This window comes from Mustelus asterias, chromosome 4, assembly GCF_964213995.1.
Source record: "Mustelus asterias chromosome 4, sMusAst1.hap1.1, whole genome shotgun sequence".
NCBI lineage: Eukaryota > Metazoa > Chordata > Chondrichthyes > Carcharhiniformes > Triakidae > Mustelus > Mustelus asterias.
The window spans coordinates 108,532,102-108,557,162 of record NC_135804.1 but is presented as its reverse complement, the minus strand read 5'-3'; the positions used below and the strand labels follow the sequence as shown (position 1 = coordinate 108,557,162).

The following is a 25,061-nucleotide window of genomic DNA, read 5'->3' as shown; positions in this document are numbered from 1 at the left end:
GTAAATGACGAGCATTATCTGGGGATTCACTCATGCCCCTATAAATAGGAAGAGACTGAAACTGTGGTTGTTGAGTTACGTGATGGTCTGACAAAGGGTTACCCAGACTCAAAACGTTGGCTCTACTCTCTCTCCACAGATGCTGTCAGACCTGCTGAGATTTTCCAGCATTTTCTGTTTTTGTTTCACAGTTGTAATGTGTATCTCTCCAAATAAATACCTCTAAAAGTGTAAAGATTGGCTCCAGTTCTATCCTTCCCCACCTGACTTTCTGAAACATAGTGCTGGGGTTGTGAAAAGTGATATATGAAGGCAAGTCTTTCACTTTAATATAAAAAATAGAAAATTCTGAAAAAACAGGCAGCATCTGTGGAGAGAGAAACCGAGTTAACAGATGGAATTTTCTGGCCGTTCACACTGGTGGGATTTTCTGGACCCGCCTATGGTGCAGCCCTGCCACGGGCTTCCCAGAATCGAGTGATAAATTCAACGGGAAACCCTGTTGATATCAGTGGGCTAGAAGATCCTGCCACTGACCAATGGTGAGCCTCCTCCAGTTTCCTGATGGATTATGTGGAAAGTCCCGACCAAGGTTTGGAGTCCTAATGACTTGGGACTCTTTCTTTTTGAAACCCCTTGATCAAGTACCTTTATCTGATATCAGCCTTTCCAACATAAGTTTGCTGTTTATTTCTCATATTTTTGGTTACTTCTGGTATTATCAGTGGCCCTATTGCTCAGCCAAAGCATTTTGCAAGCTCCTGCAGTGACATGCTTCAAAAGCTTCATGGTATGAAAGTTTGTGATTGAAAAAAATATATATAGGTAATCATCTGCCTATTCCACACTTGTACAAATCACTGAGCAGTGCACATCTCTGATCTAAACTAAGAGTAACTCTGGAGGACCAAGGTCAGTAAATTCAATGTTAAACTCTTTATCTCCATGTTGATTGTTGAGTGTTAAAACTTCTAGATTCTTGTAAAATTCTGCTACTCACATTAACAGTTGCCCCCTTCCACCTTGCAACTTCACATGTCCTGTCACATGACTTCACTCTTACTCAGAAGGCCATCTTCGATCACTTCCTTGTATTTCTCGCTACCCACATTTCTCCTTCATCTCTGCTCCCAACCATCTACTTCCTTTGTGTTCAGTCCCACAAAATAATTTTTCCCCAAGTCAGTTCCAATTGCACTTTCACATGGCCTCATACTTGGCCCTTCTCACCACACTGCTGGAGCCATTGATTTGATCAAACACTCTCTCATCTCCATCTTTGAAGCTGTTTTTCCAGAGTATCTTCAGTAATGGCTCATCTTCCTGTCTGTTCTCCCTCCCCCCCCACACGCATACACGCTAGGCTTGGTTCCATCCTCTTCCTGATCTTTGATTTATTATTGTCCCATGTATTCGTGTACAGTGAAAAATATTGTTTCTTGTGTTATAAAAGCATACCGTTCATAGAGTACATGAGAGAAGGAAAGGCTAGGTTGCAGGATGTAGTGTTGCAGTTACAGATAGGGTGAAGAGAAAGATCAGCTTAATTTACATTCAACCCTCCAGTGACATCAACTTTAGACAGTCGGTTCCACATTTATACTGTGTTATGATTCCAGCTGATGTTTTTACTGGATAACTCAGATTCCAGAATGGAACCTGGCTTGATGGATGTTGACTTTTTAACAGAAGGATAAAACATTTATTAAACGAGGAACATTATTACACTTGACAACAACAAGGTTGAAAGATTTCAACACAGGCAACAAGAGAAAACGATTTAAACTCGTGCCATCTCTTTGATCTCAGTCATACCTTTACAGATCCAACACTTCAGTGAAGAGATACCGCTCTTTCCACACCAAGGATAGAACTGATTCTGTTGTAAAGAGGTTTTTTTTCTTGTAGATGTCTGAAAATTCACAATTATCTCCCTTGAGATCTCACACAAAAATCACAATTACTTCAACTTTAGAGTAATACATATGAGTTCTTTAAACTCTTCTTCAGCAGTCTGGCATCATTTTCAGCTGGAGAGAGTTTTTCACCTTTCTGTCCCAACTCTATATCCATACCACCTGAATCTAAAACTTCTTTTCTTGTACCTTCGTGTCCCTGTGCTAGGCAACAGCAGTTTTTATTTTAACTTCCTTAAACTACTAACCTCTTGGTAACCCATCCCTTCACAAGCCGGCACAGTGGTTAGCACTGCTGCCTCACAGCACCAGGGACCTGGGTTTGATTCCCAGCTTGGGTCACTGTCTGTGTGGAGTTTGCACGTTCTCCCCGTGTCTGCGTGGGTTTCCTCCGGGTGCTCCGGTTTCCTCCCATGGTCTGAAAGATGTGCTGGCTGGGTACATTGACCCGAACAGGCGCCAGAGTATGGCGACTAGGGGAATTTCACAGTAATTTCATTGTAGTGTTAATGTAAGCCTTCCTTGTGACTAGTAAATAAACATCTAATTTTAAGTCGCAAAACTTCATTACAAATGCATGTAAACAAGGTCCCAGACTTGCCAGCTCCATCTCACAAAACTCTAAACTGAAACCAAACCTGGGTTTCATTTTTCTCTGAACAGAAATAAAAAATATACATTAAACTTCAAGCTATATCTTGTTCCTAACAGCCACAAATACAAATATACCTTACTTAAAATTATAATTAGTTCTTAACAGCTGATGACTTACTGCTCCACCGTTTCACTACATGTTCTGACCTTTGTAGGTGAATGGAAGGGGGTGAGAAACTAGGCAGAATTGGGGTTGTGGAACTGGCCACAGTTACAGGGAAGAGAGGAGGGAGGAAATGAAAAGTAGTGGAGAAAAGTGGGGTTAAGAATTTGGGAAGAAAAGATGGGGGAAAGAATGGAGAGGTGTTAGAGGAAAAGTTGGAGAGGTGTTAGAATGGAATTGAGAGTATCATTGTAGGACCTGATACAGACTTGAAAACTGGACGGGATGAATAATGATGTTTCTCAAATTGAAGTTGCAACAACAGTCAATGAACTGAATGATATTTTTGGTGAATGTCAAAAACTGATGAATCTGGAGCAAATGTGTACTCCTGATGTGTGGGGAGGCTAGGACAGTTCCTCATTGTCTGCCAAAGGAGAATGATAGATGAAGTTGTAGTTTCAGGGCCCAGGGCTCTTCAGGAGATAGAACTTGTAAGGAGAATTAGTTGGCAAAGTGGAGTTACAAGTTCTTAAACTGTAGGGGATGAAAAAAAAGTTTGGTTTACTGTTAAATAGTAATGCCTAAACATTTACTCATATCAACATGGCTGCTGGTTCATTGTGACCATTGGTGGCTGGAGCCAGCAACTGCAAGCAGGCTTGACTTGATTTCTGGCTATTAACCATAAGTATACTCCTTAGCAGCTTGTGCTCTGTGAATAATGTCACCTCAGCACCAGCTGCAGGTATAACATATTATTTCTGAATGCTAAATTTTTAACATATATTGTATCACAATCATAGATTGTGTCGTAAATGACCCTGGTTTAAGAGTTTTTGATGCATTTTGAATTAAAATGTTGTAGTCCACTCGGTGGCTGGGATTCTCCCACCCTGGGTGTGGGGGGGAGGAATCGGGGTTGGCCTGGGGAGGTCAGGAGGCTTGCGATCATGGGGGTTTGCGGGGCTGACCAGTGATCGAGAGGTCGACAATTGCGGGGGAGGGGGGGAGCACTGCATGTGTGTCGATCTCCACTCTGGCAGATCAGCGCATGCCCAGTGGCCCACTGGTGGGAATAGCATCCCCCCTCCCCCCCACCCCACCCCTTGTTTACCAGAGCGAATCACACTGAGGCACTCTGTAATGCTCAGAGTGTCGGAGATTCGATCTGGGAAGTAAACCCAAAAAACGGTTGGGAAGTATTCCCATATTCCCGCAAGTTGGGAACTTAGATTTTTTTGGGAGAATCCCGGTCAGCATCTTTAAGACGCAATGGTGCACCAACAATAATGCACCAAATGATAATGGTAAATATGCTGTATTTTCCATTTGCAAATTCATTTAATCTTTCTTCACATTTCAGACAATTAAAACACATTTTTTGCACCAGGAATTGGAAATTTTAAAGTAATTGTTTCCAGTTCAGGGACTGAATGGTTCTTGACCACCATGAGGAAGGGAATTGTTGATGTAAACTGAGCAATTTCTCCAATTCAAAGTGAGCAACATTGAGGATCCACTATAACTCCCATTCTTACTAGGATTCAGTTCCCATGGGGCTCGACTCTCTTACCTCACTCATTTTTCATGCATCAGGAAGACAAACATGTTAACTGGGACTGATCTACCCTCGCTAGCCATCTTCAGGTGTTCTTTCTAGATGGAGATGCTGAACGAATGAACTTGTGTTTGAATACTGGATGTTGATCAGGGGTGGGAACCTTGGCTGATAATCCTTTCTTTCTCCTTTCCCCAAGGGCAGGCTGGTCAATTACAATGCCCGCACTATCGCTGACTCAGCGCAGAGCAGAGTCGCACTTTGAGACCTTGCTGCTCTGCGTAGTTCAGTAGACAAGTCACCCATGAAAGTGCTCGATTTTTGTTACCCTCATGCAAAACCGAATTAATCTGTGTCCACGTATGCTGTAATGATCGAAAAGGTCTTCAACAGAAAAAGATATCCTCGGTTATTTTGCCGTATTGTATCCAGAATGAAAATTGACCCATTTTAATAGTGTGATTTCTGGATAACCAAAAAGCACTTTACAAAGGAAGGAAGAAAACAGGAATAGTGACATTATAAGAGCTAAACTCAGGAGGATTATTGCTCTCAGGATATTATTACTGGTTTAATATACTCCTTGAAGCAAGATGGCAATGTAAAGCTAAAGGCCACAGCTGCCGTGTCTGAGTTTCCCTTTGTGCCAGGCACTTCTATGAAGCCACACCCTAATCCAGTACAAACTGCTGCAGTCATACTGACGACCAGTGCATTCCTGACATTTGGGAGTGGTTAATATTGGGTTGTGATGTATTTTAATTGGGCAAAGGCCACTCCCTGTCTAATGGAGCTTATTCTGGACTTGAAGTCTACTTTGTATCCGCTACAGTGGTGGCTTTCTTTCCCCTACCCCATCCCCCACCCCCCCCCGTTTGTTTTTCAGAGAATTACTTTTTTTAAAAAAATCTCTGCTACGCATCTTATTTTTAAATAAGAGGGAAAAAGTTCAATGAATATTCTTTTTATACCATACATGTGTTCTATAATTTCTAGAAAACAAAGTAAAGAATATGAATTTCAGTGCACGTATGTTTTTCCCCTTTTTGCTTCCTGTACTGCGGCATCATTTATTTCAAAAATAGTTTTCCGCACGATTACTGCCTGTACTAACCGATAATTCGATAAGAGGTGTTCAGTAAGGTCCAAGTTTGATTCCTGTCTATGCTGAGTTAATTACTATCAGAGCGGGGAGGTTCTAACCATCAGAATGGACTGAACAGACTGGGGGCTCTGTTCACTGGGGAAGAGGAGGTCGAGAGGCTGACCTGATAGAGGTCTTTAAGGTTCTGAAGGTGTTTGTTTGGACACACGCAGAGAAGACTTTTCCACTTCTTGGGGAGTTTGAAACTCAGCGATATAAACATGAAATAGTTACAAAAGAAGTTCTTCCTGAATTTGTTTTTTAACTTGAGAATAGTAAGAATGTGGAACCTGTAACCACAAAGGAATGGTTGAGATGAATAGCACAGAAGTCATTAAGGGGAAGTTCAAGAGAGAGATTTTGATGGGGTTAGCTGAAATGGGAGGAGGCTCATGTGGAACATAATTTTAAAAAATTTATTCATGGGACATGGGCATCGCTGGCTGGCCAGCATTTATTGCCCATCCCTAGTTGCCCAAGGGCAATTGAGAGTCAACAACATTGCTGTGGACCTGGAGTCACATGTAGGTCGGACCGGGTAAGGACGGCAGATTTCCTTCTCTAAAGGACATTAGTGAACCAGATGGGTTTTTCCGACAATCGATGATGGTTTCACGGTCATCAGTAGATTCTTAATTCCAGACATTTAAAAAAATTTAATTCAAATTCCACCATCTGTCATGGAACTCGGGTCCCCAGAACATTAGCTGAGTTTCTGGATTAATAGTCCAGCGATAATACCATCAGGCCATCGCCTCCAAATGAATGCTGGCAGGGATCTGTTGGACCAGTCACCTCTTTCTGTATCGTAAATTCATTAAGGCGAGATTGGGGAAAATCACGCAAGTTGCGGGATTTTATGGCCTCGCTCGACCCAAGACCGGAAAATCCCGCCCGAGGTCAACAGACATTTCCATTGTCCACTCTTCGCCCGCTCCGATTCAGTGCAGGGCGGAGTGGTAGAATTCTGGCGAGAATCTCTGCTCTTGATTGCTGCATGGTATTTGAAATGATTGTAAACTAGGTTTCAACTGGATCGAGCGTGACTTATATGTTCCTCTGGACTGGCCCATATTTGACAAACCTGCTGGCACATCTTGCCTTGAATTGCACGTGGAGAATGACTACTTTCATGTGGAATTGTACCCTATTGTGAATCATTATTTTCAGGGGAGAAAATTCTCCTGGATATCAACTCAGGACAGATACCTGGCTGGGGAACAAGAGGGTGATTTTCCATTGCCACTCACCCATTTCTCATCTGTAGTGGAGGGAAAGTGGCTGGGCTCCTTGGCTATCTGCTTGACACCCCATGCCCATCTGGTTCAATTTGGCTGCAGGCTTTTGAATGGGTGCCCCAACACTTCTGCCCAATACTGTTGGGAGCTAATTGAAAACAAAGAACAAAGAAAATTACAGCACAGGAACAGGTCCTTCGGCCCTCCAAGCCTGCACCGACCATGCTGCCCGACTGAACTAAAACCTCTTGCCCTTCTGGGGACCGTATCCTTCTATTCCCATCCCATTCATGTATTTGTCCAGACGCCCCTTAAAACTCACTATCGTATCTGCTTCGACTACCTCTCCCGGCAGTGAGTTCCAGGCACCCACCACCCTCTGTGTAAAAAAAAAACTTGTCTCGTACATCTCCTTTAAACCTTGCCCCTCGCACCTTAAACCTATGCCCCCTAGTAATTGACTCTTCCACCCTGGGAAAAAGCTTCTGGCTATCCACTCTGTGCATGCCCCTCATAATCTTGTAGACTTCTGTCAGGTCACCCCTCAACCTCCGTCGTTCCAGTGAGAACAAACCAAGTTTCACCAACCTCTCCTTATAGCTAATGCCCTTCATACCCGGCAACATCCTGGTAAATCTTTTCTGTGCCCTCTCCAAAACCTTTGGTAGAGTAGCGACCAGAATTGAACACTATATTCCAAGTGTGGCCTAACTAAGGTTCTATAAAGCTGCAACATGACTTGCCAATTTCTAAACTCAATGCCCCAGCCGATGAAGGCAAGCATGCCGTATGCCCTCTTGACTACCTTCTCCACCTGCGTTGCCACTTTCAGTGACCTGTGTACCTGTACACCCAGATTCCTCTGCCTATCAATACTCTTAAGGGTTCTGCCATTTACTGTATATTTCCTATCTGTATTAGACATTCTAAAATGCATTACCTCATTTGTCCGGATTAAACTCCATCTGCCATCGCTCCACCCAAGCCTCCAACCGATCTATATCCTCTGATGGTCCTCATTGTTATCCGCAAATCCACCCACCTTTGTGTCGTCCGCAAACTTACTAATCAAACCAGTTACATTTTCCTCCAAATCATTTATATATATATATATATTACAAACCGCAAAGGTCCCAGCACTGATCCCTGAGGAATGCCACTTGTCACAGCCCTCCATTCAGAAATGCATCCTTCCACTGCTACCCTCTGTCTTCTTTATCCGAGCCAGTTCTGTATCCACCTTTCCAGCATGCCTCTGATCCCATGCGACTTCACCTTCTGCACCAGTTGGCCAAGAGGGACCTTGTCAAAGGCCTTATTGAAGTCCATGTAGACAACATCAAATCCTCATCAATCATCTTCGTCACTTCCTCAAAAAACTCGATCAAGTTAGTGAGACATGACCTCCCCTTCACAAAACCATGTTGCCTCTCGCTTATACGTCCACTTATTTCCAAGTGGGAGTAAATCCTGAGGTTGTACACTTGTTGTTTGAAACCTTCATGGACGAGGAAGGGTGATACCTGCACTTTAGCATGCTAGGGCCTAGTGTATCAGGCATTGTGAGGCCAAACCAGCAAGTCTTAAAGAGGCTGCTTCAGACCACTTGTGAAAATATAAGTTTTTGGGTTATTAAAAATATTTTTGTGCGGCTGGAAGGAGCAATTTGCTCCAGCTGGCTTCGCACATATCTTTTGGTCCACTGCTGGCCTGTCTCATCTCACCCTACAAACCAGCCCAACCTGCCGGTTGGCTTTATATAGTATTACAATTTCAGATGTTACGTTTTTGGTCCTGTAACCTTTTAAGATCAATCAGAACAGAAGTAGACACAGGAGGTGATTTAACATTACAACTGTTCTTTATTGCCCTTGCAGTCAAACTAATGAGAAAACATGGATCCTGCACTGGCTTGTAAAGTACTATAAACCAGTCAGAACGTAGAATACATAACACGGCATCCTGCAGCTTGTTGGCTGAATTCAGATAAATCCTGAGCCCAAAAATGATTCGCACCTCCTGCCTGCGGCTTTGGGCGGCTGCCGTCGATGTCCCACACACTCCACACTTGTTTTGGACTTGTGTTGAAAATCATTCCCTTCGTCGGAACCCTATTGTACTGTAATAGGAGTAAACAAAAGCTACCATGGATGCTGGAAATCAGAAACCAAAGCGTAAAATGCTGGAAAAACTCAGAAGGTCCTACAATGGGTGGGATTTTCCGGCCACGCTCACCCCCCCCCCCCCCCCCCACAAGACCGGAAAGTAAAGTTTGTTTATTTATTAATTACAGGTAGGCTTACATTCACACTGCAATGAAGTCACCTGTGAAAATCCCCAAATCAGGAAAATCGGGTGAAAATCCCACCCGAGGTCAACGGACCTTTTGCATGGTCTTGTCCCGCCCGCTACGATTCCTGTGGTAGGCAGGACAGGAAAATTCCACCCAGTGTCTGCGGAGAGACGGAGTTAATGTTTTCTTCAAAACGCAGAACTTCCATTCACGTCAGCATATAATAATAGGAATAAATCGCGCCTGTGTGTGTGCAAAACGCATGACATTGGATGTCTCCTCGGATGTCCTGACACATGTATCAGTTGATGAACGTGGCCTTGAGGGACTGCTCTACGTTTTTAAAAAAAAGTCATCCATTTTGATGGCCCAACTGAAATTGGGGAAACCACGTGCAAAAATGCATGCTACCACTTCGATGCGGGTTGCAGCTTATTTGCATGTGGCTCTGGTCCCAGGAAATTAGCCACAATGATAATAAAGTATTTTGTGTCTGGTTTCTAAAGCACATTTCTGTCTTTAGCAGCACTAAGCAGGTTTCGTCACATCATTAACACACCTCTGTTTAAAAAGTCATCTTTCTTTTGAAAACCATTTGGTTACCTTTAGTTATTTGTTTGCAGAAGGCAAGTTATTTGTCTCATTTCCTATTACGTCCATTTGGCAGGTTTTGCTCATTGTTCATGATTTTTGATTTAAATGAATTAACAAACATTTTTAACAACTGCTTGATTGAACCTCTGTTTATTCATTAACATGATCAATCAGAACAGAAGTAGACACAGGAGGTGATTAACATTGCAACTGTTCTTTATTGCCCTTGCAGTCAAACTAACAGGGATATGGGGGTAGGGCCTGGGTGGGATTGTGGTCGGTGCAGACTCGATGGGCCGAATGGCCTCCTTTCTGTACTGTAGGGTTTCTATGGTTCTGTGATGAAAAGCTCTGCTTTTAATTTGGGCAGGAGTTGGGTAGGAAGGGGCATTGAGCAAGCCTCCATGACATTAGTTTTTAGAGGACTGGGTTATTTTACTTCTTCCTAGACAGAAAGGACCTGGAGAGTAGATGTCTGGAGTTTGGGTTCAGTGTATAAAGAGGCCCATTGAGCTTTTCATCTCTCCAGCCCGGTGAGCAATACCTGATGACACTCCTCTCATCCCCTCCCCCATCACAGTCTCTAGCAAGAGTACACTGCACTGCCTGTCTTTCTCATTCTAAACACACTGGTCACCTCCTTTGCTCTCTTCACACCACACAATAACATCAGTCTTTTCTCACAGCACTACTCCTTTATCACTTCACATTCAACCCACCAGGCTTTACATTTATCAATTCCCATTCTCTTTCCCTCCTACTACTTTTCCAGCTCTCAGCACATACTTGATCTGCACAAAATTTAACTTTCTCAACTTACCTTTTCAACAGACACTCACTAATTCTTGCTCTCTCTGCTGGACAAATCAGTATAAATGACCAGAGAGTGAACCAACATGAGGGGAGGCATACCCAGCGTTGTAGTCCGCATCCAGCCAGAAGGGGAAGTCCTGGTGATCCCTGACCCAGGCAGGGTTATAGGTACCTGGCCAGAAGTTGGTGGTTTATCCAAGCAGGGTATCTGCATCTTGCTTGAATCCTTCTTCATTCAACTCAATACAGATGCACTAAGCATAGTTAACTTCAACCTGCAATCTCAACACTTGGCTGATTTAATGCAGCTTCTTTCTCGCATCTTAATCCTTCTCTCTAAATATTGGAAAGGTCCGAGGAAAATAATTCTGCAGAAAAAGTGTTCGGAAGAGGACATTCTCTCAGGGAAAGCACTTCCAGCATTCCCAACACCAGCAAAGACAGTGGCATTCCTTGTTGTCTAGACAGTGAGCTGGAGGTGTCTGCTGATTTATGTAATACCATGTACTTGTGAGCTCGTTGAAGGCAAAGGCCCATGGCAAGCTCTGTTGAGGATGGCAAAGCTGAAGGCTTAATGGGCCTTGCCATGAGATGAAAACATCCGATCTCACACAAGCTGGCCCTGTGAGGTGCTGGAAGGCATGCCGAGGAGTTATGGCTGAGAGTGTGGAGGAGTCTGCATTGCAGCATCTGTGGTCTCATCTCACATGGCATTGCCATTCTGCAATCTACCCTGGGGAGTGTTCTTACCCACAGTGATGCTGCAGCTCAACACTCACATGAGGAGTCTTTGCAGCTTCACTGAATGCTCCGAAGCTGCCAGGTAGATGCTGGGTTCCACAAGGGAGAGCTCAGATGGCATAGAGAGAACGCAGATGGGTATAGACAAGTTAGGTGAGTGGACCAAAACTTGGCAGATGCAATATAACGTAGGAAAATGTGAAGTTATGCACTTTTGTAGGAAGAATGAAGGAACTGAATATTATTTAATGGTGAAAGACTGCAGCTTTCTGCAGTCCAGAGGGATTTGGGCATCCTTATATATAAGTTTCAAAAAGCTAGCATGCAAGTTTATCAGGTAATTAGGAAGGTCAGTGGAATATTGGCTTTTATTTCAAATGTAATGGTGTATGACAATAGGGAAGTCTTGCTTACTATACAAGGCGCTAGTTAGACCACACCCAGAAAACTGAACAGTTTTGGTCCCCTTCTCTAAGGAAAGATATACTGGCATTGGAGGCAGTTCAGAGAAGGTTCACTGGGTTGATACCAGATGTGGAGCGATTTTCTTATGAGGAGAGTTTGAGTAGGTTGGGCCTGTACTCATTGGAGTCTAGACGAATGAGAGAAGACTGTAATGAGACATAGGATTCTCAGGGGGCTTAACAGGGTAGATGTTGAGGGGTGTTTTCCCCTTGTGGAGAGCCTAGGGTGAGAGGGCATAATCTCAGGGTAATGGGCCACCCATAAAAGACCGAAATGAGGAGGAATTCCTTCTCTGAGGGTAGTGAATCTGTGGAATTCTTTTTCATGGAGGGCTGGAGAGGCTTGGCTGTTAAGTAGACTCGAGACTGAGAGACAGATCTTTAATCAGTAAGGGAATCAAAGGTTATGGAGATGAGGTGGAAATGTGGAGCTGAGGATTATATCAGATCAGTCATGATCGCACTGAATGGTGCTGCAGACTTGATGGGCTGAATGGCCTACCTCTGCTCTTGTGGCATATGGTGAATCAAACAGAGTCTTTAAGAGCTCTCATCTTCTGCACTCTGCTCTCCTGGAGGAAATGGTGAGCTCTCACAGCATGAAAGTAGCAATGCTAATTGTCATGGGAGCAGTGAGGGTTGGATGCCTTCAGGATGTCAACACGATGGCACATTCTCCTCTCTCCTCAACTAATACTCACTATGTCACCGGCATTTTGGCTGGGTCAGCCTGCCCAGCAACAGCTGAGGTGCAGCACAGCCAAACCCTTGGGTCCAAGCGCCCAGAACTCACTGACTACAAACATGTCAAGGGCCCCCTCCTAAAGAACAGCAGCCTTCCACCAGCACTGCTCAATCTACTTGGTAAGAACCTTGTAATAGTTCGGAAGCCTTTCCTGGAGGAAAAACACTGGATTGATCAGCTGGGTGGAAAAGGAATGGAAGGTAGTTATTAATTAATATAAATTATATAATTATAAACTTATCATATTTAGGACCTTGATCTGCAGTGCAGTTTCATAGTCCCTTCAGTGTCTGTATGATTGAAATGTTAGTGATATAGAAGTTGTCTGAATAGTTTGAATGCTCTTCAGTATAAGGTAAGGGGCTGTTATACCAAGCCCTCTGTCTATATTCCAAATTAAGAAGTTTAACAACACCAGGTTAAAGTCCAACAGGTTTATTTGGTAGCAAAAGCCTTTTGCTTTTGCTACCAAATAAACTTTTGCTACCAAATAAACCTGTTGGACTTTAACCTGGTGTTGTTAAACTTCTTACTGTGTTTACCCCAGTCCAACGCCGGCATCTCCACATCATATATTCCAAAGGCAGAGATGTGAGAAGGTTCAGTGGAAACAGAGTTAGGAGCGGATCCCAGAAATCTCTTGCTGTTTTCTTTCCTATCCCCAGGTCTTCCTTGTCTTGCAACAGCTGCTGCTCTCTCCAAATACTCTCTGCAATGTAATGTTGTGCAATATGCAGGAGGCAACACAATTCGTGACATTCTGGTCTTGAAATTGGATTGCGACAGACCTGTTTTGCAGACCAAAATTCTGTATCTTGCTCTTGCTTATTCCATGTCAGAAGTGAGCTCCCCTCGATACTGGTTTGAGCTTCTCTGTAGGTGTCCAGAATGCACATCTAGAACTGTCATTGGGCTCACTATATTTGCAAGTCAGGCCTAAAGTCGGTTTCATGGCCCATTGTGAAATTGGACTGTGACCACAGCAGGATCTGTGCACACTGCTCAGGCACTTGGCAGTCAAACCTGTGGCCCTTAGAGGCTGCCACCTGAAAGGCAAGTTTTTAGTTTTTACATATTACTTATCCAGTATGAGCAGTATGAATTTCAGGCTACCACTTGTCTGTCTCCTGAGGTCCTTGTTGCTGGCCAATCTTACCACACCCCTGCAAGTGGTGAGCTGGTTTGGGTCACACAGGCTTGTCTGGCTCTCTGATATTGTGCTAGGGAGGCTGGCAAACCAGCTGCTCGGGCACCTGCAGCTGCACTCAGATTGAGCTCCATTTCAGCTAGGGACCAATCTCTGTCTGGGGCATATTGCAGCAATCCTCCTGAGTGGTCCAGCCATATAAACCTCAGTCTGAGCAGTTCTGCTGTGGCTTTGTGAGGATTTTTGTTGGACTTTAACTTTAATTGTATCTCTTTGCTTGGGGCACAGTAATGTCATCAGCCAGCCCTCCAGGGAATATTCCATCCTCCCTCGACCAACTTGTCGCATTCTTTTACAGGGTTCAATGATGGGGATGACAGACTTGTCATAGCATAATTGTAGCTTGCTGGGTATTGGATCGAGCTCTGTAATGTTTTGATCGTTGACAGTTGTTGCATTTCCAGAATGAATACAACTTGCATTTGTATATCATCTTGAAGCACAGTCAGTTATTTTGATGTTTATTAGTTGATTTTCTGCGGTGTTTATGGGGGGGTTTGAGACTAAATGTAATCTTCAGGTGAAATAAGGTTGCAGGGTCGGGGAGGGAGGGAGCAGGCGGTGTAGGCATGAAGTTTTTAACGAGCTACTTTTAAAGTTATTTCTCGTGATTTTGAGAGAAGTTACTGAAAAGTGGTGAGCAGGAATGTGGAGCTGGTTGGAGAGGTACAGACTTAAAAATGTCCCGAGGCACTCCAGTGCCATCACTGGTGGGAGAGTGTAATTACAGCCGGGCACGTTTGCTCAGGCAGCTTCTGTTTCAAATCAGAAATTGATAATGAAAAGAAGTTGACACAAAACTTGGCAACAGGAAGTAAAACTTGCAGACAGCATGTGTAATATTTTCATACATTATAGCTGTTTTTCAAAAGTAGTTTAAACTTTAAAATAGGGTATAAATTGGATCCAAAAGAGAAAACGTTGGAAAATCTCAGCAGGCCTGGTAGTATCTGTAAGGAGAGAAAAAAGCTGACGTTTCGAGTCCGGATGACCCTTTGTCGAAGCTGGATAAATTGGAGGTAATGAATGAATGAACATTGACATGAAGTAAAGTGTGATGAATAGACTATAGGTATATAAGTTGCATAGATCAATTCGCAGCTCATTAACAGTCTGTATGACACTGCAATGCACTGCAATTATACTTGTCGGCTTATGAGTTTGTTTGTAGGGGTGGGGGTGGGTGGGGTGTTGAGTTGATTTTTGCTACTTGGCAGGCATGTTACACTGGTACACATGAAAGTCTAGTCCATTTGTGCTCAGTACCAGCTGGCACGGAGCACTGAGCATTTGCTCCTGTGACATTGCAGATGGTTTTAACTGACAGAAAGGAAAGTAATTCCTGACAACAATTCAGCACGTGTTCTGCTGCCTGTCTGTCCCCGACTTTCACTTTTGTGGCGTAGAAAGAATTTGCCTTTTAATCAGCTCCTTGTTTGTAACTTGGAAAATGGTAAAAGCAAACATTCACTTTCCTCTTTTTTCTTTAAAGTGAGTCCGATCCACTGAAAAAGAGGGCAGATTGCAGTTTAGCCGGTGCAACTGGTGATTGGAGAGCTCCCATATGTTTTAGTAACACCCATAGTTGGGTTTATAAATAATGTTCGTGCTATGCATTAACCAGACTGCATTTCAAACCTTCATTGTTTGTCAAACTGTAGCTTTTCACCAATTTTGCTCTTTGTAAGATTATTCTAGTTGGCTATGGAGACGGACAAAGAGCAATTCAGAGTAAACATAATTAATTAGGGGTGGGGCAGTTACAGTGAGGTTTGGCAGGCAAACCTTTAAAGAGGAGATATTTTGGTTCTAGTCAAGGTACATGCCCACAAGGAGGGGAAAAAAAAGAGCAGAGAAATTCCGAGCTCACAGGACGCGAGAGATGGAGAGTAATGTGAGGCTGAAAAAGTGTGTATGACAACTTGTCAGGTAGGTAATACAAATGAGAACCAGGCTGAATATATAGAGGAGGAGCAAAGAGACAATATGTGAAGAGACTGGCAGCTAACACAAAGGGATTTCAAAAGTTTTATTGAGCCCTAAAAGTTGTGAAGGATGGTAAAAGGAGGAGTGCCAGTTAAGGTCCTGAAAGGGGATTTGTGCATGGAAGCAGGTGGCATGGCTGAGGTGTTAAAGAGTAATTTTCATCTCCCTCTTTACCAAGGAAGAAGGTGCTGCTCAAGCCAGTGAATGGGGGGGAGAGTTGATTCACTGGATTGGGTTAAACATTGATGAAAGAGGAAGTATAGAAAAGGCTGGCTGTAGTTAAATCACCAGGAGCAGATGAAATGTATCCAAGGAGACTGACCATGCTAAATTCTCCCTCAATGTACCCAAACAGGCACCGGAGTGTGGCAACTAAGGGATTTTCACAGTAACTTCAATGCACTGTTAATGTAAGCCTACTTGTGACGCTAATAAAAAAATGAAATATAAAAATGAGGGAAGGAAGAGTGAAAATTGAGGAACCACCAACCATAATCTTCTGACCCTCTTTAGATTGTGGGGTTGTGACAGAGGATTGGAGAATTGCAAATGGTTCACCCTTGTTCAAGAAAGTGTAAGAATAATCCCAGCAACTGCTTATTTTGAAATTGTGCCTCCTGGTTCTAGACTCCCCAACCAAGGGAAACATCTTGCCTTTGAATATTTGTAGGTTTCAATGAGATCACCTCTCATTCTTCAAAACTCTAGTGAATACAGACCCAGTTTACCCAATCTTTCTTCTTAAGACAGTCCCACCATTCCTGGAACAAGCCTGGTGAGCTTTCATTGCACTCCCTCTGTGGCAATAATATCCTTTCTGAAAAAATGCACACAATACTCCAAGTGCAGTCTAACCAAATCTCTATATAATCGAAGCAAGAACTCACTACTCCTGTACTCAAATACTCTTGTGATAAAGGCTAACATTTCCTTAGCTTTCCTAATAACTTGTTGCACCTGCATGCTAGCCTTCAGTAACTTATGGTCAAGGTACATTTGAAACTTAGGGCCCAGATGAGAAGCAATTTCTCAGAGATTTATGAATCTTTGACTGAAAAAGTTTTTTATTCTACAGTCACTATAGGGTTCATTGGTCCTATACTCTGTATAGTGGGTGAAAGGGCATGGAAGTGCCAGGGCTTGGGATGGAGGGCATGAGGGGGTCACAGGGGTTGCACTCCTCAAACCGCATCAACTCCCACAATGAAACTCCCACCCTTGTCACCCTTGTGGGGACTTTCTCCCAAGGTGGGCGGATGGAGTCAGGCATTTTCCCAACTCCTGCCACTTGGCTTGAGGATGAAAACCCAGCCCAATACTTGGAAGTATTGCGAACTCTAAAGGAGATAATGATAGATTTCAGAGAATGTAGACCAGGCTGGTGGAATGGGCAGATATGTGGCAGATGAAATTTAATGCAGAAAAGTGTGAAATGATATATATTGCTGTGAAGAGTGGGGAGCAGCAAAATGAAATAAAGGATACTAACCCTCATAAAAACAGAAAATGCTGGGGAAAATCAGCAGGTCTGGCAGCATTTATAGAAATCTAAAGTGGGTTCGGGAGCATAGGGTTCTGGTAGATAAATGGCAAAGCAGGTTGGGAAAGTGGTTAATAAATCATATGGAAGCCTGAGCTTTATAAATAAAAACATAGAATACAAAAGCAAGAAAGTAATGATAAACCTTTGTAAGACGTTCATTCAGTCTCAACTGGAGTATTATGTCCAGTTCTGGGCACCACATGTTAAGCATGTGATGGTATTAGAGAGGGTGCAGAAAGGATTAATGAGGGTGATTCCAAGGATGATGAATTTCAGTTATGTGGATAAATTGGAAAAGATTGGGGTTGTTCTCCTTGGAGAAGGGAGGTTAAGAGGAGATTCGATATCATGAGGAGACTGGACTGAACAGATAAGAGAGAAACTCTTCCCGTTGCTGGAAGGATCAAGAACCAGGGGGCACCGATTTAAGATGATTGGCGAAAGGTGACATGAGGAAAAACATTTTTATGCAAGTGGTTAGGATCTGAAATGCACTTCCTGAAGAGGAATTGTGCCTTTTGAAAGGGAATTAGACAATTGTCTGAAGAGGAGATAATGGCGGGGCTAAGAAGCAAAGTGAGACTAAGTGAGTAACTCTTGCAGGGAGCTGGCATGAATGTGATGGGTGAATGGTCTTCTTGTGATCTGTAATTATTCTCTGATTCTCTATGGTGTCTAATTTAGGATTATTTTTCAACAAAAAAACTACCCCTTGATGCGCAAGAAACGTTCTTAATAAATTAGTATTCAATGTCACAGTGCATGAAAGCAATGCTGTGAATTTGTGAAGCACCTTATTATTCCACCCTATTCAACTTGTACACAAATGATCTTCCAAAAACCCCCCGAAAATTCATTTGTCCCAATAGCATCCTCTTCGCAACTCAAACCCCCAACTTGGACCTTGGATCAGACCCTAAACGAGGACTTGTCAAGCCCTGCAAAAACAATATCCAACTTATTCCATCTTCACAATGCAAAAGCCAATAAAGAGCTCAACATCCAAATGAATGGCTACAAGTAAAAGCACCACCCAACTCCAGCATACCTTAGAGTGACCTAGACAGGACAAAGACCTTCCGCGAACATATGAAAACAACTGCAGCCAAGTTCCGAAACAATTTGATTGCCAAAGTAGCTGGCTTAACATAGGGTGTTGCAACACCACCTTCTGAACCTCAGCACGTGCACTCTCATAATCAGTAGCAGAATACTGCGCCCCTGTTTGGTTAAGCTGATCACACACGCACGTGCACAGTTGACACCTGGCTGAATGCTACCATGCATATCATTACTGGAACACTACTCTTAACACCACACTCTTGGCTCCTTGACCTGGCAAACATCACTCCTCCACATATCTCTGCTGACTTTCAAGCAACAACCTATAAAATGGTAGAAAAATGTTTGCCATGCCCCCCCCCCCCCCCCCCCCCCCAAACCCCATCTATTTGCCACTTTATGCTGATCTATTCAGCCCAGCCAAGGTATAACTCCCATCAAGAAGGCCGATCTGGAAAAATCATCCCACACAGGACTTCAATCCAAATTCCACCTGGATAAATGAATGGGAATTATTGGACACGACAAACCAGTGCCTGGTCTCAAACCCAGCCCATCAGCTGCCTGGTTCTAAGCAAAGAGTGGTCCACCCTCAACAGGCGCAGGACTGGCCACAACCCCTGCTTGGCCAATTTTCACAGATGGGGCATTAGTGCCAGCCCCCTATGTGCCTGCGGGAGAGAGCAAACTATGCACCACATCATAGACGACTGTCCAACCTACAGACTCAGCCAAGATTTATCTGCACTCAACACAGCAGGACTGGGAGAAACTGTTTGGCTTGGGGACTTCGCATTTGCTAAATTGCTAAATTTGCAACTAGTTAAGTATCTTTTAAAGTGCAATCATTATTCTGTAGGCAAAGTAACGGAGAACAAGACCCAATAACCCACTGGAAGAATTCAGAAAAAAAAGTAGCTTTTGCTTGTTTAAAATATAATACTCTGCTTTTGGGGGGCAAAACCATTACAAGAATTGCCTGCTAATGCTTCTTCAGTTTGTATTGTCTGTTTTTCTTGGTAGTTAGAACTGCAAAATACTAGTTCCCAATTAAGGCCAAATTCTTTTTCTTTGCTTAACACCAGCTAGAGTCCTGACGTGAATTCACCGTTCGCTTGTCCACTGGTCCCAAAGCCAATGACAGAACCTCAACAGCTGAGGTTGCTAACACAGTATTGAATTTAGAAACTTCTGGTTGTTACAGTGTGGTGCCATTTCAGCCGGTGTCTTTGCTCCACTTGGCCTTTCAGAATTCTCTGAATAGGTTTTTACATGAAGTTTAATGCTGAATACAGCTGGCTTATAACATTTATAATGGTGTAAAGTCTCGTGCTGTGCATTGAACTTCTGTTTGATCCAACCTGTGTTAATGCAGATTGAGCAAACTGTTAGTCTTTAAGTGGCATTCAATTTTCAGGCCAATTTTAACATTGACTAAGCGGGAATGTAGTTTTGAGTGGATAAAGATGGTGATATTTTGGTAACATTAGTAAAACAAGTTCGGTTGGTGTTGGGTGGAGCGTGCATGCCAGGATGAAGTAAAAACTGGAAATGTGTAGCAGGCTTGTTTTGAGAGCCAGTCACACCCAAAATCTTAACCATTCTTTCGTCGGGGCTTTGCCACACTTGTTTATATTTTGAACGAGGTGAAACTAACAAACCGAATCAATGTGATTGGGCTGTGTCAGTGTTTGACATCACAAAATCCCTCCAACCTCTGAATGCTGTGTGGTAAGGCAGTCTTGGGCTGGGATTTTCTGCCCCACCTCCGCGGTGGGTTTTCCCGCAGCAGAGGTGGTGAGTGGTTGGCTGCCGGTGGGACTTTCCGGTCCTGCCAAAGTCAATGGCTCATTGGCTCCACCACTGGGGAGCCCAGTGGGGGAATGGGGGGTGAGATAGGGAAGATTCTGGCAGCGGAAAGGGTAAAAAAATCCTGTCCTTCATGTTCTTATAATTTCTAGGCACTGTCACCTTCACAGTGTCTGCTGGAGCAGGAATGTCATACTGTAAGTCCGACGTATACATGAATGATGCTTGCTTACTCTGTGGGTACATTTGCATCATGCTGTGTCAGCTTGGTTGAGTATTAGCACTCCTGTCTTTTAAGTCAGAAGGTTATGGGTTTCAGTCCCACTCCAGAGACCGAAACAAGAATTTCAGGCTGAGACTTCAGTGCAATACCGAGGGAGTGCTGCCCGCCAGGAAGTGTCATTGTCTTTTGGATAAGATCTTACACCGAGGGTCACTGTGTTCTAGTTCTCAGGTGGATGTAAAATAACCCACAGTAGGATTTTGAAGAAAAGCAGGTGTCCATCCAATATTTAACCTTCAGGCAAAATCATTAAAACAATATTTAATCATTTACCAAATTGGTATTTATGGGACCTAGCTTTGTACAAGTTTCCTGCAGCAATTCATGCAGCAAGTTTATTTATTAGTCACAAATAGGTTTACATTAACACTGCAATGAAGTTACTGTGAAAACCCCCTAGTCGCCACACTCCAGCGCCTGCTTGGATACACTGAGGGAGAATTTAGCATGGCCAATGCACCTAACCAGCACGTCTTTTGGACTGTGGGAGGAAACCGGAGCACTCAGAGGAAACCAACGGGGACATGAGGAAAACGTGCAAACTCCACACAGACAGTGACCCAAGCTAGGAATTGAACCCAGGTTCTGGCGCTGTGTGGCAGCAGTGCTAACCACTGTGTGCCACCATGCTGCCCCAGTGACTGGCATTTAAGAAGTATTTCAATTGGCTGTAATATGCTCTCGAATGCCCTGAACTCATGAAAGGTGGGTCTTTCCTTAACACAGTCTGGAACTCAAATTCTAGATAGACTATTCCTATTTATCACAGTTGCTGCATTGACTAGGACAAATGTTGCCACTGCAGCTGTGAAGATATGACTTCAGTGTGATTACTCAGCTGAATTAGTGTATTCCAACACATTATGGAGAAATTGCACTGAAGTCATTGTGCTGTATTATCGGGCAGTTAATTTGTGATTTTTCTTAATTCAGAATGCTGTTGCTTACCTGTAGACAACCATCCTAAATAAAAAGCAAAAAGAAGCTGCAAAAGGTGGAAAGCTGAAGGGGCCTTTGTCAAAACATTGTAACGATGGGGCCACACCCATAATGTTATCTTCTTTGTTCTCACCTGGGATGCTGACTGATATGTTGAATCTTTCTACTGTTTTCTGTATTTGTTTCAATCATTCAAAATTCAATTTAGACACAAGCCCTCTCTGCAACTGCTTCCAAATGTAAAATATCCCAAAGCTCAACAAGATTTGAAAGAACAGTGGGGAGGGGGGATTTTCCCCTTGTTCATCCACCCTATCTTTGATGAAGGATCGCAGAAATGCCAGATAAAGGTTACCTTCTCCATGGTTTTTGCAGCTATTCAGCTGAAGTTAGGATGGACAAGCTGGAACTTACCTGCGGAAACTCAAAATATTTATAACCGTGCAGTGAAGCGTTTTTCACAACCCAAGTGAAGATAGTATAAAGGTTTCGCACACCCACTTCACTGGAAAAGAAACTACTGATGACGACATTGGACTTGTAGCGAGTTTTTAGTAAACCCCTGGCTGTAGTTAAATGCGTTTTAAAACCAGTGCAACTCTTTTTAGCATGGACATTTTATTCAGTAATAAATCTGACTTTGATTTGAAAAACATCAGCCCCCAAATCTGCTGTAAATGCATCTTAGGTGCTGCATAGGTTTCACTTTGTAGGCGCTCTGAATGGAGCTTTGACAAAGCTCTGTTCTGAGTACGCCTCCTGGTTTCCAAGCAACAGCCTTACTAAAGTAGTGACCTCTGCAACATTTGTTGACATCCCATTGGCAGCTCTGTGTTCTTATCTGCGCTAGGCCAACGTGGCTGATGCATACAGAGCAGCTGAGATCAATGTCCCTTGGGCACAGTGTGCCTAGTGTAAACAATAATGGAGTCACTTCAGCTGCCAGTGCAGTGAAGAACTCCTCCAGTTTACAACTGAACTTTTTCCTCCATTTCTTTCTGCTTTTTTGAAGGCCCTGACGTCTGCTAGAGCAAATTTCTGCAGATGTAAGCTGTTCTCTGGTACCAAGTGGTCATTTTTTTTGACAGTCTAGACAGTCAATGTTAGCAGAGGGCATAATGCCCAGGAGGAATCCTTCCATCTTTAGACAGCCGCATGTACTTTCTATCAGGAGACCTTGAATCTTGGTCAGAAGATTGCATTCAATTTGATATTTAAATAATCCTATTCCCTCAACCTCCAAAGAAAGCATAGAAAGCATTATTTCCGGTTATATCACAGCTTGGTATGGCTCCTGCTCTGTCCAAGACCGCAAGAGACTACAATGGGTCATGAATGAAGCCCAGTCCTTCACACAAACCAGCCTCCTATCCATTGACACTGTCTGCACTTCCCGCTGCCTCGGAAAAGCAGCCAGCATAATCAAAGACCCCACGTACCCTGGACATACTCTCATGCATCTTTTTCCTGACGGAAGAAGGTGTAAGTTTGAGATCAAAGATACAAAAGTCTGATTCAAAAACAGCTTCTTCCCTGCTGCCATCAGACTTTTGAGTGGACCTACCTTGCAAAGAGTCGGAATAAATGGGTGTTTTTCCGGTTGGAGGAAGGTAACTAGTGACGTGCCGCAGGGATCGGTACTCGGGCCGCAACTGTTTACCATTTATATAGATGATCTGGAGGAGGGGACGGAGTGTAGGGTAACGAAGTTTGCAGACGACACAAAGATAAGTGGAAAAGTGAATCGTGTGGAGGACGGAGAAGATCTGCAGAGAGATTTGGACAGGCTGAGTGAGTGGGCGAGGATATGGCAAATGGAGTATAACGTTGAGAAATGCGAGGTTATACACTTTGGAGGAAATAATAACAAATGGGATTACTATCTCAATGGAAACAAATTAAAACATGCTACCGTGCAAAGGGACCTGGGGGTCCTTGTGCATGAGACGCAAAAGCCCAGTCTGCAGGTACAACAGGTGATCAAGAAGGCAAATGGGATGTTGGCCTATATTGCGAGGGGGATAGAATATAAAAGCAGGGATGTCTTGATGCACCTGTACAGGGCATTGGTGAGGCCGCAGCTGGAATACTGTGTGCAGTATTGGTCCCCTTATATGAGGAAGGATATATTGGCATTGGAGGGAGTGCAGAGAAGGTTCACCAGATTGATACCAGAGATGAGGGGTTTGGATTATGAGGAGAGGCTGAGGAGATTGGGTTTGTACTCGTTGGAGTTTAGAAGGATGAGGGGGGATCTTATGGAGACTTATAAGATAATGCGGGGGCTGGATAGGGTGGAGGCGGAGAGATTCTTTCCACTTAGTAAGGAAGTTAAAACTAGAGGACACAGCCTCAAAATAAAGGGGGGTCGGTTTAAGACAGAGTTGAGGAGGAACTTCTTCTCCCAGAGGGTGGTGAATCTCTGGAATTCTCTGCCCACTGAGGTGGTGGAGGCTACCTCGCTGAATATGTTTAAAGCGCGGATGGATGGATTCCTGATCGGTAAGGGAATTAAGGGTTATGGGGATCAGGCGGGTAAGTGGTACTGATCCACGTCAGATCAGCCATGATCTTATTGAATGGCGGGGCAGGCTCGAGGGGCTAGATGGCCTACTCCTGCTCCTATTTCTTATGTTCTTATTAAGCTGATCTTTCGCTACACTCTAGCTATGACTGTAACACTACATTCTGCACTAAGAACAAAGAAAATTACTGCACAGGAACAGCTCCTTCAGCTCTCCAAACCTGCATCGACTATGCTGCCCATGTGAACTAAAACCCCCTACCCTTCCAAGGACCATATCCCTCTATTTTCATCCTATTCATGTATTTGTCCAGACGCCCCTTAAAAGTCACTAGCTTATCTGCTTCCACTACCTCCCCCGGCAGCGAGTTCCAGGCACCCACCACTCTGTGTAAAAGAAAACTTGCCTCGTACATCTCCTTTAAACCTTGCTCCTTGTGCCTTAAATCTATGCCCCCTAGTAATTGACTCTTCCACCTGGAAAAAAGCTTCTGACTATCCACTCTGTCCATGCCCCTCATAATCTTGTAGATTTCTATCAGGTTGCCCCTCAAAATTTGTCATTGCAGTGAGAACACTCTCCTTTCCTTCACTATGTATGGTATGCTTTGTATAGCGTGCAAGAAACAATACTTTTCACTGTATACTAATACATATGACAATAAATCAAATCCGTGTTGAGGCCATTGAGATTCCACGAGTGGCAAGGGATGAGTGCAGGGAACTAATCTGGTGGTCTCCTCTGCTGTGGTTGATGTGGAGCTGCTTGAGAGTTGGTACGGTTGGTTGATCAAGAAACACTTGACTTGAGCCTTGCTTGGTGGACAGACTTGGATGAAACAGGACGTTGGGCTATTCATTGCAGAGTGGCCAGCCTCTGCTCTGCTTTAGTAGCCATGCTGCTGCTGTGACCCATCCAGTTAAGGTTCTGGTTAATGGTGACCAACTGGATAATGGTGGTGGGGTATTCAACAATAGTGACATCTTTGGTTTTAGGTGATGGAAGAGGGATTAATCTATCGTCTTCAAATAGCTAGTTTATATTCAATTCTTTTCAATTTCACTTTATTATCCATACAGAAGTTAACTTTGGGCACATTGTATGTTCATTAAAATTATGTATAATTCAATAATAACAATAAAAGAAAAGAAATATACCCAATTGGAGAGGATTGGCTTTAAATAAAATATGTATAAAAAGCTATTTCAATGCATTGAAATAATCTATCCATGAGTTACGCCCTAAGTGCATATCCTCACCCAAGGTGCTGTGGTGTCACACAGTCTTCATTGAACACATGTCTCCAGGTTAATATTTGATGTGTCCTTCAGGATTCAAATGGAGACAGACTTGCCACTGCTTAATGAGTTATCCTGCTGACAGCCTGGGCTATGGGATTGAACTGTGGAGAAAATAAATCTTCAGCAGCACAGCAAGAGTT

The 25,061-nt window shown here is 43.5% G+C and overlaps 1 protein-coding gene across 10 annotated transcripts in view; it reads left to right on the top strand.

Annotated features, from left to right (window-relative positions):
* Positions 1-25,061, top strand: part of LOC144492925 (Krueppel-like factor 8) — a 196,261-nt gene that overhangs the window by 52,666 nt on the left and 118,534 nt on the right. The window lies entirely within an intron of this gene.